We start from the raw sequence: 17,960 nt of genomic DNA, 5'->3' as shown, positions 1-17,960 counted from the left end.
TGTATATATAATACATATGATGCCTATAGCATAAAGGATGGTTGGAACTATACAGTTGCAAGGCTTCTATATTTTATAACAAGTAGGAGAAATGGAAGATGTACATAATCCCTTTTGCAACCACTAAAACATATTGTAAAAGGGTATAGCTAAACAGCAACTAGAAATTAATACAGACTTTTAAATGAGATGAACTCTCAACTCTTGGTTTGAATGAGCAGTCAACAAGATCATGACATTATAAACTTTGTGCACAAATGCCGCAACCTTTTGTGGTGGGGGTTCAGGATCTGAAGGAGGGGCCGACACACAATTGAAAATACTATACAAGAAATATGAATTTAGAAGGCATGGGGGTTGGGTGGGCAGGTGGAGACCTCTCTCTTGGAGAGGCACACTGAAACCTGGCCTTGTCTGCTTTTTATTCAATTCTAGATACACATCTTGCCCTCAGTAAAGCATGGCAAACAGATAGCAGACAGACAGTCTCTAAGGTCAATAAAGATCAGTAACAATTAGTAAGGTTCAGTAAACATTTACTTTGGGGTTATTAGGTCAAGAAATTGCTTCAAGCCACAGCTATCTCAAAAGAACAATGTGATTGGTATTAGCCCTGCTAATACCCAAGGTCCATCGGCCTTCTGCGTTCCTTAAAGCATTCTCATGATAGTATGGGCAGTGGGTGGCTTCCCACACATAAAGGCAGAAGGGGAAATTATCCAGTTCTTATTCTCACCTAACAAAGTATTTATGCTTTTAAGCAAACAGAGATGTCAATGTAAATATTACTTCCAGCGCAACAAATTATCAATTAAGATAATTGAAATTGCATTCGTTTTAAGCATTAAAGAGCAAATTCACAGGGCAAATCACTAATTTTTTTGCAGGCTGGGATCTTAAGACTCATTTGTACAAGTAACACTTTCAAGAATTTGTGAACATGGAAGTCACTGGTGAAATTGGCAAAAGCAATTTTAGGTGATGGATGGGAGCACAGAAAGACAAACTAGGGGAAGAATGACTTCAAGTTGAGAAAGTAAAGGGGAGAGGATTTTGACAGCTCGTTGTTGGAGGAGGTCATCAAGAGAATCCGACCAACAGCTGACCCTTGAACGGGACCTGGGCAGTTGAATACTCTTCACCACCTCCCCTGCCCTTGGAATATACGTTCTGCCCACTGTTCCCAGAGCCAGAGCCATTTTCAAGGACACAGCCTTGAGAAAGCAATGCTTTTTGACCATCTGGATGGTGTGCATGACTGAGCCCAGATAAGGCCTCTTTGTAACTTTTAAGATTCTGGCAGGAGGATGTGGAAATCTACTTGTCACTCAGCCACCCAAGAAAAGCCTTGTGTATAAGTTCTCCTGTTTACTAAACTTGCTACCTACCAAAAAAGAAAAAAAGAATCTATATATATAAAAGCCTAAGCAACCAGTTGCTGTGACATGCACTGACCATCAGGAGGCAGATGCTCAAAGCAGGAGCTGCCCCATGGTGGTCAGTGCACTCCCACAGCCAAACTCCCATGATCCCTCCTCACCCCACCCCACAGCCAAACTCCCATGATCCCTCCTCACCCCACCCCACCCCCCTCCCCTGGCCAGCCGGCCCCGATAGCTGGCCAGGCCAAGAGACCCCACCCGCGCACGAATTCTTGCACCGGGCCTCTAGTAGTTTTATAATCACAGACGAAGCTTTGCATTTTGACACAGGTCTTCTCTCATGATGGGAGAATGAGATGGGTAGATGTGCCAATGTCCTCCACTTTATCAGCACCACCTTGCAATGCTGAACAGCGTCTGCTTTACTGCAGCTCCAGGGGAAGAGGAAACTTTCACCACTGTCCCCTCTTTCTGAGATTTCTATTCTCAGCAGTGAGAAGAACATGCATTTTCTTGGACAAGGCAGTGATGCTCATCAATTAGACCCGAGAGAAAAAGAAGACTCGAGGAGCTTAAAATGTAGGAGTTAGGAAAGAAGGAGCCAAAAGAGAATTTTCACAGATGGAGTACATGGCATAGAACCCTCAGCCGGGCTGTGGAGGAGTTGGCAGGGGTTGCTGGGAGCGATAAGGAATCTGTGTTCTTTTTCCTTTTTTTTTTAAGTGAACAATACACAAAATCATGAATTTATATCTCAACACATCTCCTGCCACACATATTTTTCATCAAACTGAGATCATATTGAAAATACAGTACTTGTGTTTGATTTCTAAAAGTAATGTACCATGTCAACAATATACTTGAAAAATATTATTGTTGACAGTATCCCACTATTTGGAATAGCCCAGTCTATACTTGTTGGTCTTGTAGGTTGCATTCGATCTTTTGGTCATCACAAATTCTGCTGCAATAAAGAACCTTGTAACTATATCCTTTCACATTTACATAATCTGATTTTTTCACATTAGCAATTGCTTTACTATTTTTGTTTAGAAGTTGTTTCAACTAATATAAAACAGAGAACAGACTGATGGTTGCCGGATGGGAGGAGAGTTGGGAGGTTGGGTAAAAAGGGTGAAAGGGATTAAGAAGTACAAATTGGCCCTAGCCGGTTTGGCTCAGTGAATAGAGCATCGGCCTGTGGACTGAAGAGTCCTGGGTTCAAGTCCAGTCAAGGGCACATGCCTGGGTTGGGGGCTCAATTCCCAGTGGGGGGCATGCAGGAGGCAGCCAATCAGTGATTCTCTCTCATTATTGATGTTTCTATTCCTCTCTCCCACTCCCTTCCTCTCTGAAATTAATACAAATATATTCTTTTTAAAAAAGAAGTACACATTGGTAGTTACAAAATAGTCACAAGGATGTAAAATACAGCATAGGGTATATAGTGAATAATATTGTAATAACTATGTCTGGTGCCCGGTGGGTACTGGAAATATGGGGGAATCACTTTGTAAAATACATGATTATCTAATCACTATCTGTATACCTGAAACTAATACAAAATAATACTGAATGTAAACTGTAATCCTATCTAATAAAGAGGGAATATGCTAGTTGATCATCACTCCGTCACAAAGATGGCTGCACCCACAGCTGAGGCCAAGTTCCCTTAAGGAGCCTTAATGAGCAATCAGTAGGGACCTGAGGCTACGCCCTCCCTGGCCCCCATGGGGCTTGACAGGGGACCTCAGGCTGCACCCCCCACTCGGCAGGGCTTAACAGGGAACCTCAGGCCATGCCCCTTTCCCTGGCATCAGCCTGGGGGACCTCAGGCTGCGCCCCTTACCAGGTGGGGCTTAACAGGGGACTTCAGGCCACGCCCCCACCCCGGCCCCATACCGGGGGACCTCAGGCTGTGACCCCACCCAGTGGGGCTTAACGGGGGACCTGAGGCTGCGCCTCCCTGCCAGTGGGGCTTGACAGGGGACCTGAGGCTGTGCCCCCTTCCCAGTGCTGGGCCGGGGGACCTGAGGCTGCGCCCCCCTGCCTGGTGGGGCTTGACAGGGGATCTCAGGCCGTGTCCCCCACCTGGTGGGGCTTGACAGAGGACTTCAAGAATGCCCCCATTCCATCTGGGGGACCGCAGGCCATGCCCCCCGTCCTGGCGCCGGGCCAGGGGACCTGAGGCTATGCCCCCTGCCTGGCAGGGCTTGACAAGGGTGGGACTAGCCAGGTCTGGATCTAGCCCAATGCGGGGGGGGGGGGACAGCTGGGTCTGGGTCTCACGCGATTTTGAGGCATATGTAGGTGGGTGGGGACTTGACTCTGGGTCCCCCTTTTAATGTGCATGAATTTTGTGCACTGGGACACTAGTTGAAAAATTAAATTAAAAAAAAGGAACTTGTGCTCTTAAATACCTCACCTCTGAGGCACCTGAGAGAGATAAGCCATCCCCAAGTGTGCAAGGTGGGGATGATAGACATGAAAGAGCAAACACTGGGTGCACAGAGTTGGGGATACGAATAGTTCTCCTAGCCACGTGAAAGGTGCCTTCCTCTTTCCTGTCAATCCAGCCACTACCCAGTGATGAGTTTATTCAGGAAAACCTGAGTGCCAGCCTCCACTCGCCACTGACTCACTGTGCCACTGCAGGCAAGGCATTTCCTCTCTCTGGACCACAATGTCGTCACCCATGAAGCAAGTGCGTTAGACTACATGATCCCCTGAGGTTTCTTTCTGTTCTGAGAAGCTTCCATTTTCAGGGACGTGTCACCCAGCTGCCGGAACCATTGGTCTTGGAGCTCCACGACATTCCTGCGATTAGTCATGAGTTAGCATTTCCCTCGTCAACAGTCATTCAGATGCCCCATTCCCCTGCCCGCCATGATTTCATTTCTCAGAGAACCTGTACTATCATCTACCAGATATTTTGCTTTAATCTGGCACATTTATTTCATTTATCATAGAAGGAAATGTCATAAACCCATCATATCACTTGCCCAAGACTAGTAGGCAACTATGATAAACACATAGAAAGTAAAATGTTAACATGAAACTTTAGAGTCTTCTGCTTGAAGCTTTTCCTTTTCTCTCTGTGACAAAGTGTGGTTAGCAAGTGTTAGATGTTAAAGAAAGACTAGCACCAAGCTGAAGCTGCCTGCATCTGCAAACTGCTAAAAATTAGGTTAAACGAAATAAGTCAGTCAGAGAAAGACAAGTATCGCATGATCTCACTTATATGTGGAGTCAGTCTAATGTATAAAATAGATCCAGAGACATGGAAGCATGCAACAGACTGAGGAATCTCAGAGGGAAGGGCAGGAAGAGATTAACCAAAGAACTTATATGCATACTAGAGGCCCGTTGCACCAAGATTCGTGCAATAGGCTTTCCTTCCCCTGGCTGCTGGCACCAGTTTTCCTCTGGTACCAGGTCCCAGGCCTTTGCTCCAGCCGCCATGGAGAAGCCAAGCCTCGAGGCTTCTCTGCTCCGGTCGCAGCAGAGAAGCCAAGCCTCTTCAGTCTTCAGTTGTCTTCAGTCTTCAGTCTTCAGTCTTCACTCTGCGTCTGCGTATGCAAATTAACCCACAATCTTTGTTGGATTAATTTGCATACCCACTCCTGATTGGCTGGTGGGCATCACGGAAGTACAGTCAATTTGCATGTTTCTCTTTTATTAGTGTAGATATGCATAACCATGGAAACAGACAATACTGTGGTGAAGGCCTGGGGGAGGGGGACAGGTGGGAGCTGGGTGGAGAGGGTCAATGGGGAACAGAAGGGGGACATCTGTAATACTTTGAACAATAAAGATAACAAAAAATAAAAGCTACAAGTATGGATGTAGAAAAATGGGAACTCTCCTGCTCTCTTGGAGACCATATAGAATCATGCAATCACCTTAGTGTAACAATTTGGCAATACCTATGAAGATGGGAGACGTATATATCCAGCATTTCCACTCCTCAGTATACACTCCAGGAAAATTCTTTTATGTATGCACATGACACATGAAGCAGCATTATTTGTGGGCACTCAGATCTTTCAAGAAGTGTATACTTGAAACCTATATTATCCTATTAAGCAATGTCACCCCTTTAAATTTAATAAAACATTTTTTAAAGCCTGTTGCTTAAGTGACTGGAAGGTCCTTAAAAGCAACAACACAAGAATAGATATAAATGGGTTTTTTTTTGTAAATATTCTGGAGTGTGTGTGGCTTTAATGAATTAAACGGAATGGACCCACTTGAATTGAAGGAATTTAATGGTTGTTAAAATGAAATTAGTCAATTACACATTGGGATATAACCCAAATTTTAAAGTTTCAATGGTTGTCTTTACTTATTTTTCTCCCTCCGTTTCATAATAGTATGGTGTTACAACCATAATATAAACCTAAATCCATAAGCTGCTTAATCCATGAGAGTGTCGTATTTCTAGGAAGAGACCAGTAAAACAGGTTACTAAGGGCTCTGAATTCAGCTGCGGGCATTCTCCTCCTGAGCTCACCGGCTAGTACACTCTTCACACCTTCTGTGGCATTGGTCATTCATGATTGTCCACCTGCAATTCCTTCCAGAATCATCATAAGTTATGTATCATTAGGGCTATCGGCCTGCACTTCCATGAAAAAAACGGGTAATTTGAAGGAAAAGGGCTGTGCATCTTTTGTGCATTGAAGGCTAGTGTCTTAAAGTGGTTTCTGTTGGACAATCCAACAGTAGCCCAGTGACCAAGTTAAACCTGTCTCGTGGATGGCAGCTATTTGGAGCAGAGCGAGATGTTGGGAGGTTTGAGTTCCATTCCCAATTCTGATTACATTCGCTGTTTCTTAAAATTGTTCGATTTTTATTATAAAGTTGGATGGTTTTTATGGTAAAAGCAAATGTCTCTATGTTGCATATAGGCTTAAGAATGGCTGTCTCCAAGAGGAAGGTGTTATAATATTTATGAACAGTGACAAACACACTGTGCATATCTATAATTTCATCTTTCAATAGCTGTGACTTGATTAGCTCCCTCTTAGAGGACGTGTAGAGTCAGTTAAGCCCTTGTGATGTTTTGTATGGCTGTTGACTTCGGCAGCATGAAAATGATATGTAAAGCAAGGTTTTAAGGAATCAGAGATTGAATTTTATTATTGAAAGTTGAAGCATAACATATATAAACAAAAATAAAAGAATAAAGTCATTTCATTGACTATTAAAAAATCACCTCAAGACCCTAGAAACAATTTACATATCCTTCTAAAGTACAAAGGGTAACATGTTGCTATATATTCCTATGATGGAATCCTACACAATGGTAAAACACATAAAGTAGAGCTGCATATAATAACACTAGAGGCCCAATGCATGAAATTCGTGCAAGAGGCTCAGCCCCTGCCGCCACGGCAGCCATGGCTTCGTCCGAAAGGATGTCTGGTCTAATTAGCATATTATGCTTTTATTATTATAGATGCCAAACTCAAAAACGTAATGAGCGGAAAACCAACTGTTTTCTGCAAAGAATTATCTAGGGATGGGGTTTGTAACAGGGGAGGATGTACATGAAAATTACCAATTGTCATTTCAGGAGACAGCAAAGTGGGTGTGGAGGTGGGAGGGGTAAAGGGAATAGCATCAGGGAAAAATTCATAGGGGACTTCAATAAAACTTTAATGTTTTATTTCATTAGGAGAGTTGTGATTGCATAGCTCTTCATATTCTTATTACTTACTAATTCGTGTATGTCTAAGATATCCTATTAGGCTGAGTCGTATGAAATTGCTAATATTTGTCTGTTTTGATCTATAAAAATAGCCATTTCATATGATGTGACCTAATATAATGATAATGGTGATGATGACAAAGAATTGAAAGGGGACCCTTGTTTTTCCCCTGTGGTCCATTGTTACTTAAAGCCTATAGGTGAACCCTTCCTCTCCAGTTCTCTGGGTACCAGCAGGGTGATGCAGGAGCCACACTCTGGCAACACTGATTTAGTGAATGTTGTCATGGCTCTGTCACAAATCAAGACCTGCGGTCTGGCCTTGGGGATGAGAAATTTGTGGTCTGAGACTAGAAGCAGGGGAAAGGAAGGGTGCTGAGGGGTCTGCAGAGAGGAGGCAGTACAACTGGGTCACATGTAAAGTGCTCATGCTCAGGCCCTTAGATCAAGGTCAGGGCTCAGGTTGTTCTTGAGGTCACCTACCTGCTGAGTGAGAGGCAACAACCTTCTCTGTATCTTCCACTCCTCCTATTTGGAGACCAATGATTATGTATTAAAATATTGCAATACATTTCCTTTTTTTCTTTTTATTGATTTCAGAGAGGAAGGGAGAGGGAGAGAGAGATCGAAACAGCAAGATGAGAGAATCATTGGTCAGCTGCCTCCTGCATGCCCCCTTCTGGGGGTCGAACCCCCAACCCGGGCATGTGCCCTTGACTAGAATCAAACCCAGGACTCTTCAGTCTGTAGGCTGACGCTCTATCTACTGAGCCAAACCAGCTAAGGCACAATACCATTTCTTGAGTGAGAGTAGTGGGGACCTAGATACTTCCTATACATGGTCTCATCATCAATTGCACCACAAGGTAGGCATTAATTATCTCAAAGAACAGATGAGGCCCAAAGATGTGATGCTGCAGAATCTGAGCAGGAACCTGGGGCAGAATGTCAGGCTGTGGGTTTGCAAAAGGAGAAGAGGGCCTCGCTGCTTCCTTCTGAGAGGCCAGGGAGACCAACTTCCTTGGCCCCTGAGGCCTCATGAGCATGGGAGGGTGGTCCCTGTGGCTGCCATGTGTCTGCCCACAGACCAACACAAATGGGCTTCGGTGTCTCAGCCTGAGTCACCTTGATCACCACAGGATGCAGACTGCTACCTTTGCTTCTTGGGTTTTCCCCCAAGGCACGTGGAGTTCATTCCTGGCTTGTGACTACAGAGGTAGTGGGGAGAGTTGGTGGGGACTGGCGTATAGTCCAAGGGTTAGGACACAACTCGCTGTGGCTTATGTGAGCCAGAATAGGATTCAGGAAACCTGGGCCAAGTGGGGTACTGGAGTCAGCTTCACCATCCACCTTCGCTAATGGCATCATCACCACCACCATCTCCCCTCCATCATTACCACCCTCATCTTCCCCACCACTTCCATTATCACCACCATCGTCTCCTCCTCTACCACTTCCATCATTCCCACCATTACTTCCATGGTCACCATCACCTCCAACACCTTCATCATCATCATTCCTACCATCTCTATCATTTCTACCTTCCCCACCACTACTTTCACCACTTCTCCCATCTCCACTATTATCACTACCTCCTTCACAATCACCATCATCTCCACCAGCTTCACACATCCATCATGATATGCACTGTTCCCACCACAACATTATGACTATTTCTGGCAATATGCATTATCTACTGCAATGAACAAATATCTACACCAGCCTATAATGTGGATCTTCTTATTATCATCAAGATACAGTGAAAATTGAAGAAGATTCAAAACAAGGTCTATGTTATTCCTCTTGATATACTTAATAAGGAGGTGTTAGGGTCACGTATTGACATCAACTTTGACCCAATATGGGATGCCATCTGTTTCTCCCAGTGGGTCAATTCTGGAGATGTAGAGAGGATCAAGTGGCTCTCTACAAGAGAGTTAGCACTTACCAAAGGAGTTCGTGTATCAGAGGAATATGAGGCTCAGGGACATCAAGTGTCCTGCTCAATATCACATAGCCATTAACTGCCAGGATTTAATCAGAGAGTGTCTGCTGTTAAAGCCTACAGGATCACCAGCTTAAAGTGGCCTTAGTCACAAAACTGGGGTGATACAAATCCTTTGTAAAGGCTGTGACAGCCATGGAGATGTGCCACTCGGCTGTCTTCAAGAGAGAACCTGCCACAGGGTGTGAGTCTAGCTGTGGATACCTCCAGGCTCTGCCTCAGTTTGTAAGTTCATGACAGGTGCTTGACTGGGCAATGACTGAGCATGGCAGTGACACAAGGACTCACCATTTCTGGGCACTGTGTGACTCTTCCATAGATAATCTATATACCCAAGCTCCCTGTTGACCTGGCTGAACCTTCTCAGAGCTGAACCACAGTCTGAGGCTCTTCCTACAGAGTCCTCCTGTTTTCCTCCTTTTTTCCCAGTGCTAATATCTCTCTGCTTATTTCTGTTCTCTCTTCCCTCTATCTTTTGGAGGCATTATCTATACTAATAATAGAGGAATATGCAAATTGTCCAGAACGCTGTCACAGTAATAGTAACGACCAAACAGAAGGCTGCGTGGGGTGACAAGGCTGGCAGGGGGGTTAGTGAGGGACGACTAAACGACTGAAGAGCAGGCTGCATGGGGTGGCCAGGCTGGCAGGGGGAGCAGTTGGGGGCCATCAAGCCAGCAAGGGAGTGCATTTGGGGGCGAGATCAGGCCAGCAGGGGAGGGCAGTTGTGAGCGATCGGGCTGGCAGGGGAGCAGTTAGGCACCAATCAGGCCAGCTGGGGAGCGGTTAGGGGCAATCAGGCAGGCAGGCAGGTGAGCAGTTAGGAGATAGCAGTCCTGGATTGTGAGAGGGATGTCTGACTGCTGGTTTAGGCCCTGTTTAGGGCAGCCAGACATCCCCCAAGGGGTTCCAGATTGGAGACGGTGCAGGCCAGGCTGAGGGACACCCTCCCCACCCAGTGCACAAATTTCATGCACCGGGCCTCTAGTCCCTTATAAACATCTTGTACCCCAACGCTGCCTTGGTATCTGCTTTCTAGAGGACCTCAAATGACTCAAATATATGTTTGTATCATTATGGCACAGGGAATCGTTTTCTTTCCTAGCCTTAAGATTTGACTTTCGATACACACACTCTTTAGCCCTATGGCATGAGTGTATACTAATATAACTGTTTCCTATAGCAACTAAACAACTATTATAAATCAACTGCAGTGTCATAACACTGCACAGGGATTTGAATCCCCATTCTACAGTGAACGAGTTTAAGCACATCCTTCTACTTCTCTGTGTTTTAATGCCTTAATCTCCTCATCTGAAACAATGTTAATCATCCTAACATTGCAGGGCTGTTTTGAGGTCTAAACTGTTTAAGTCATCATAAAACACGTATACCTGGCCTGACACATCGTAGGCTTCCAACAAATTCTTACATTTATTGAGTGGCTCACCTAAGTGTAGCACTACATATTAGGTACAGGGACACAGCAGTGAACAACAAGGACAAAAATTCCTCATGGAACTTATGATCTTATTAGTTAAAGCTAAATCTAAAATAGCTTGAAGATATCTTGACAGCTATAAAAACTAAATAAGACAAGCCTCTCCTTTGAGAAGGGAAAAATATGAGACTGGAACTATAAGTATCCCTTTAAGAGGGAAACCACCTTTAGTTAAAGGAAAACCAGGAAGCAGTCACTTGGAACTTTCGACACCCAGTGCTGAGCAGTAAGTTAACTCTGCCCTGAAGTTTTCATGGGGCTCAGATTGAATATTAAATGTAGGTTAGTTGACCTTAGTAAGCTAGATTCAAAGGTCAGAGTGAATTTTGTTCCTTCTTATGAAGTCCCATTACCACAAGGTCCAAAGAGATAAATGTTCTTTGAATGTATATACTGTCTGTTTTTAATTCTTCTAGTTATCATTTTATTATTTATTTTTAACTTAATAGTATTGTGGTCAGAGAAAAAAGTCTGTATGGTATTTGTTAAGGCCAGTTTCACTATCCAGCTTATGGTCAATTTGTGCAAGCATTCTATGTATACTTGAAAAGAATGTGTATTCATCCAACTTTAGAAAGTAATTTTCCATATATGCCCCTTAGATTGAGTCAGTTAATTATGATGTTTATACCTTATTTATCTGCACTGGACTCTTTGTCTATTCAATCTATCAATTAATAAAAAAAATTCTTAAAATTTCCCAAAATGATGGTGGAGTTGTCACTTTCTCCTTGTAGCGCTATCAATTTTTACTTTATATATATATATTTTTGAGGCTGTGTTATTAGGTGCATTGAAGTTTAAGACAGTTACATCTTCTTGTTGAGTTGAACTTTTTATCATTGTGCAATGACTCTCTTGACCTCTGATAATACTTATACTTTAAAGTTTATTTGCATCTTCCTATCTAATAAAATAGTAATATGCAAATTAACCATCACTCTGCGACAAAAATGACGGCGCCCATAGACACAAGATGGCAGTGCCCAGTCCTCTCAGGCCCGCAGGAGTCCCCCAGTCCCAGGGAAGGCTGCCGCTGAGAGCAGGCAGCAAGCAGCCCAGCCTGTTGGCCTAGGAGGCGGCTTTGCCCTCCTGCCAGATCCTCTCCTAGCCCTGAACCTGGCCTTGGGTCTGGGAGGCGCCCTTGCACAGCCGCCATGATCAGCTGCCCACCCTGACCCAGGACATTGGTCTGGGAGGCGCTTGCACATGGCTGCCATGATCAGCTGCCCTCCGCGACCCAGGCCGTGGGTCTGGGAGGCGCCCACGTACGGCTGCCTCCATCAGCTGCCCTCCGCGACCCAGGCCGTGGGTCTGGGAGGCGCCCGCACACGGCCGCCTCCATCAGCTGCCTGCCCCCACCCGGGCCGTGGGTCTGGGAGGGGCGTGGGTCTGGTCTGGACATTGCAGTTACATTGTGCAAGGTGTGCACAATCAGCTGCCTGTCGAGGCCCGGGCTGTGGGTCTGGGAGGCGACTGCGCAAGGCCGGCGCGATCAGCTGCCCACAGCGGCCCGGGCATTGGGCCTGCGAGGTGCCCGTGCAGGGCCGGAGCCATCTGCTGGCTGTCCCAGCCTGGGCTGTGGGCCTGGGAGACCCAGGAGCTGCCTATACACCTCCCTCCCCCCCCCCACCCCGCCCCCTCTGAGATCAGCTCCCATCTGCAGCTGGGGGGGTGTAGGCCTGGGAGGCAGCCGTGCCCCCCAGAGCTATTCCCTCCCAGAGGCAGCCTGGGGTGTCAGGATGCACCCCCATGGAGTGATCCCCCCCACACACTATAGCCTTGGAACTTCCCTTGCTGCCAGCCGAGTGATTCGAGATGGGCGGTGATATCTGGGCGATGCTGCCCAGCAAACCTCTCCCATTGGGTAGAAAGTTCTGACCAGGTTAGGGAGGTAAATGGGTTTTGTTTAAAATCTTTAGGAACCACATGGAAATGTCTGAGGTAGGGTTTCACATCGGAAGTAACTTACAACTAATTTCTGAAGGCAAACGGGGACATTGCAGTTACATTACTGGAGAGTACCCCGAGGTCCGGAGGTTGGCTCTGCAGCGGCGGTGCAGAGTGCTCCCCACCCTGGTTCCTCAGCACCTTGGGCAGGGCTTGAGCCCACCCAGGAAGGCCTTTTCCCCTACAGTTTTCACCAAGGCAGGGAGGTTTTGTAGACATGAATAAGAAGTGCCCATGCACAAGTCCTGAAGATGCCGGGGCCAGCAGAAATGACAATCAAACCGGGAAAAGAGCAAAACCAGAAACACCACCGATCCCATCATAGATCATCTTTTTCTTCAGATGACTGTGTGTTTCCCTCTTGTTTGTCTTCTGGAAGACAGATTCAAGACAGATTCAAGTACTGACGATTCTACCAACGGAAAAGTTAAGAGAAAGAGAGGACAGAAAAGGAATAAAAGGAAAAAAAGAAAGAAAGGACAATAGTTGAAACATCAAGAAAAAGAAAGAAAGAAAAAAGGAAGAAACAACCACATCATATCACCTTTCTAAGGTCTCATGAAATTCCTGTTTAAGTTTATTTTATGACACTTTTAGTTTGGGTTTACATTTTTACTGGTTTGTGAAGACCACGGCAGGAACACTGTCCAATATGTTAAAGAAAAAAACCCTATCTACTAAAGAGGTAATATGGAGAGGAGAGCATTTGGGGGTGACCGGGCTGTCAGGGGAAGGCAGTTGGGGTTGACTGGGCCGGCAGGGGAACAGTTAGGCATTGATCAGGCTGGCAGGAGAGTGGTTAGGGGGTGATCAGGCTGGCAGGCAGAAGTGGTTAGGGGCAATCAGGAAGGCAGGCAGGCAGGCAGGCAAGCAGTTTGGAGCCAGCAATCCTGGATTGTGAGAGGGATGTCCGACTGCCCGTTTAGGCCCAATCCTACTGGTAGGATCGGGCCTAAACGGGCAGTCGGACATCCCTTTTTTTAAATTTTTTTTTATTTTATTGATTTTTTACAGAGAGGAAGAGAGAGGGATAGAGAGCCAGAAACATCGATGAGAGAGAAACATCGATCAGCTGCCTCTTGCACACCCCCTACTGGGGATGTGCCCGCAACCAAGGTACATGCCTTGACCGGAATCAAACCCGGGACCCTTGAGTCCACAGGCCAACGCTCTATCCACTGAGCCAAACCGGTTTCGGCCGGACATCCCTTGAGGGGGTCCCAGATTGGAGAGGGTGCAGGCTGGGCTGAGGGACACCCCACCCCCGTGCACAAATTTCGTGCACCGGGCCTCTAGTCTATAATAAAAAAAAACAAAACATAATATGCTAATTAGACTGGACATCCTTCTGGATGTCCTTCTTTCCGGACAAAGCTGCAGCGGGCAGGGGCTGAGGCAGAGGTGGCAGAGGCCCCCATACATGGCGGCGGCGGTGGCAGTGGCAGTGGCACGGACAGGGGCCAGGGCCAAGGCCCTTGTACGATTTCATGCATCAGGCCTCTAGTACTAATATAATGATACTAGCTTCAATTATGTTTACCTGACATATTTTTTCCCCATCATTTGACTTTTAATTTTTCTAGTGTTTTTAAGTTTTAAATAGAACTCTTGTACAAAAAATATCCAATCTAAAAGTCATTGTCTTTTAAATGGAGTTTTAGATCCATTTACATTTATTGTAATTACAGATCTATCTTTACATATTAATAAAACATGTGCTTTCTATTTGTCTCTCTATTTTTGTTTCTTTTTCCTTCCCTCTTTTTTCCCCTTCTTATGCATTGAGGGTTCTTTTTTTTTTCCTATTTCTCATTCTACACTTTGGAATAATTTTGGAACTGATACACACTATGCCCATTCTTTCAGTGGTCTCTCTAGCTATTTTAACCTGAATATTTAACAAAATCTAAATCTAATCAATAGTTTTCCCTTTTTTTTCAAGAAATATAAGAACTTTAAAATACTTTAACATCAATTACTTCCTCCAAAAGTATATGATACTATAATCAAGTTTTTAGTTCTCTTTTTTATTTTTTCCACTGTGCAACCTGCTTCAGTGACTGCAGCCTACAGGCAGAGGCCGGGCAATGAATCAAGGCTGCACAGTTTTTAGTTCTATTTCCAAATTAAACATTATAATTTTTCTATAGTAAATTTTTGTTTCAATAGAATAAACATAGTAATTTATGTTTACTAACATATTTACCAATATCTGTTCACCATTCCTGCTTGAATCTTAGACCTTCTGGTTGAAATTTTCCTTCTTTCTTAAATATCTTCTAGAATCTTCTTTAATGAGGATCTTTTGTTGGTAAACTGTGTTTTTGCCTGAAACAATCTTCCTTTAGATATTTTTCTTAAAAAATAATTTATTGGTTACAAGCTTCTGAATTGATGGTTATTTTCTCTCAGTACTGTATTTTTCTCCCTCTTTTCCTGACCTCCATTTTGCTGTTGAGTAAAAAGTTGTCAGACTATTTGCTGTTCTTGGAAGATTGGTCCTTTATTTCTGTCTTTTTTTTTAGATTTTCTCTTATTCTTTCTTCCTCTGTAGTTTCCTTATTTATTTGTTTGTTTAATCAATCATGTTTAGGATTCAGTGTGATACCTATAAGCACGATCTGGTATCTTCCAACAGCTTTGGAGATTTCTCAGTCATATATATTTGAATATTATACTCTTCCCATTTTCTCCATTATTTACTTCTGAAACTCCAATTTGTTTTATATTTTACCTATCACAATACTCTCCATGTCTTTTCACATATCTTTCACATCCTTCTTCTTCTTTTTTTTTAAATTTCTTTATTGATTAAGGTATTACATATGTGTCTTCATCACCCCATTATCCCCCCTCCCCCCGCCAACTCATGCCCTCGCCCCCCTGTTGTTTGTGTCCATTGGTTAGGCTTATATGCATGCATACAAGTCCTTTGGTTGATCTCTCCCCCTTACTCCCACCCTCCCCTACCTTCCCTCTGAGGTTTGACAGTCTGATCGATGCTTCTTTGTCTCTGGATCTGTTTTTGTTCATCAGTTTATGTTGTTCATTATATTCCATAAATGAGTGAGATCATGTGATATTTATCTTTCTCTGACTGGCTTATTTCACTTAGCATAATGCTCTCCAGTTCCATCCATACTGTTGCAAATGGTAAGAATTTCTTCTTTTTTACTGCAGCATAGTATTCCATTGTGTGGATGTACCACGGTTTTTTAATCCACTCATCTGCTGGTGGGCACTTAGGCTGTTTCCAAATCTTAGCTATGGTGAATTGTGCTGCTATGAACATAGGGGTGCATATATCCTTTCTGATGGGTGTTTCTAGCTAAGAGAAAATAAACAAATGGGACTACATCAAGATAAAAAGCTTTTGCACAGCAAAGGAAACCATCAACAAAACAACAAGAAAGCCCACTGCATGGGAGAACATATTTGCTAATGTTATCACCGATAAGGGTTTAATCTCCAACATTTACGGGGAACTCATATAACTTGACAAAAGGAAGATAAACAATTCAATCAAAAAATGGGCAATGGACCTAAATAAATAATTTTTGAAAGAAGACAGAAGGAAGGTCAAGAGACATATGAAAACATGCTCAAAGTCACTAGTCATCCAAGAGATGCAAATCAAAACAACAATGAGGTACAGAGACAGTAAAGCATCAAACAGACTGTCAAATTACAGGGGGAAAGTTAGGGAGAGGTGGGGGAGATAAGAGATCAATCAAAGGACTTGTATGCATGCATATAAGCATAACCAACGGATGCAAAACTCTGGGGGTTGAGGGCATATATGGGAGTGGGGTGGGGAGTGGCAATGGTAAGATATGTACACATATAATACCTTAATAAAAAAATTGGAAAAAAAAAAGAAAACAGCCAACACACACAAAAAAAAACAACTTACATCTAAACGGAAAAAACAAAAAACAAAAAAAAACAACAATGAGGTACCATCTCACACCTGTCAGAATGGCTATCATCAACAAATCAACAAACGACAAGTGCTGGCGAGGATGCAGAAAAAAAGGAACCCACATCCTTCTCCTTAAGAATAAGTGAATCAGATAATATGATGATTCAGTTTTTAATCTGTCTACTAACTTTTAATTTTTAGTTATTATATTTTTAAGTATTTCTAGTTCTTTTTGTACTTTGAAAAAGTTGTTCTTTTTTGTTGTTTTTTCATTTTTGGTTTGTTTTGTTTTAGAGAGAGTGAAGGGAGGGGCAGAGAGAGAGAGAGAGAGAGAGAGAGAGAGAGAGAGAGAGAGAGAAACATCAATGTGAGAGAGACACATCAATTGATTGCCTTCTGCACCTTCCCCCACCAGGGCCAGGGATCGAGCCTGCAACAGAGTTATGTGCCCTTGACTGGAATCAAACCCTGGACCTTTCAGTCTGTGGGTCTACACTGTATCCCCTGGGCCAAACCAGCCAGGACCAGTTGTTCTTTATAGTGACCTGGGAGCTGGTCCCTGGCATTCGGAGGCTCCTCATCACCTCCCTGTGTATGGACTGTGGGCTCTGCTTGCCTTGCCTGCTCCTAGAACTGCTCCAAGGACACAGCCTTGAGAAGGAAACGTGGTGATGAGATGACCTGGACTGGGTATGTAACTAACCCAGTTAAGGCCACCTGGGAATGTGACTGAACCCAGTTAAGGCCTCTAGATAAACTTCTAAGGTTAGTGAGTGAGTGCAGAAAACTATTCATCTGCTGCCGCCCAGGACAAGCTTCCTATGTACGTGCCCTTACTTATTAAACCTGCCACCTACCAATCTGGAGTGGTCTGCCTTTTTCTTTAGTCTCTTCTTGTCTTCCGCGTATGGGGGCCAGTTTCAGATTATATCTAAGAAGCTCCTGAAGAAGCTGCAACTCAGCAGTTGGCAAGGAAACCAAAGAAGTAGGCCTTGGGAAAGAGGCATCCACGGGGGAAATCCCGAGTTGGCCATGACCTCTATGTGGGGAGGAGCGGCCTGTATTCCAGATGCTTGTGGACTGCTGTGTGAGTACAGGGATACCCTGGAAATGCTGGCTGCTTTAAAGCAACTGATTGAAGAACTGCATCCAGCACCTTGCGGCGGAGAATGGAAACACATGGCTGCCCGGTGTGCTGGCCTCCACTGTGCGCAGTTGGGCTGGTCAACAATGCCCAGCGAGAGGCTAAAGGTCCACTTAGAAAGCTGGAAAATCAGCTGAGATTAGAGAAGGACCTGCGTGTCCACTACTCCACCAGCTTTAGGGCAGGCAGACAAGGTGGGAGAGCAGGATAGTAAGTAGAAAACCTTAGTGTGCCGTTTTGCAAAGCTAAGAGGGCGTAAGCTGCTGCAGAATAAGACTGAGTGCTTACGACAAAGCCTGATTGGGACACTAAGAGATGGAATCCCAGGAAAGTGAGGAAAACG

The sequence above is a fragment of the Eptesicus fuscus genome, chromosome 4 (genome assembly GCF_027574615.1).
Source record: "Eptesicus fuscus isolate TK198812 chromosome 4, DD_ASM_mEF_20220401, whole genome shotgun sequence".
Classification (NCBI taxonomy): domain Eukaryota; kingdom Metazoa; phylum Chordata; class Mammalia; order Chiroptera; family Vespertilionidae; genus Eptesicus; species Eptesicus fuscus.
This window is presented reverse-complemented; position numbering follows the sequence as displayed.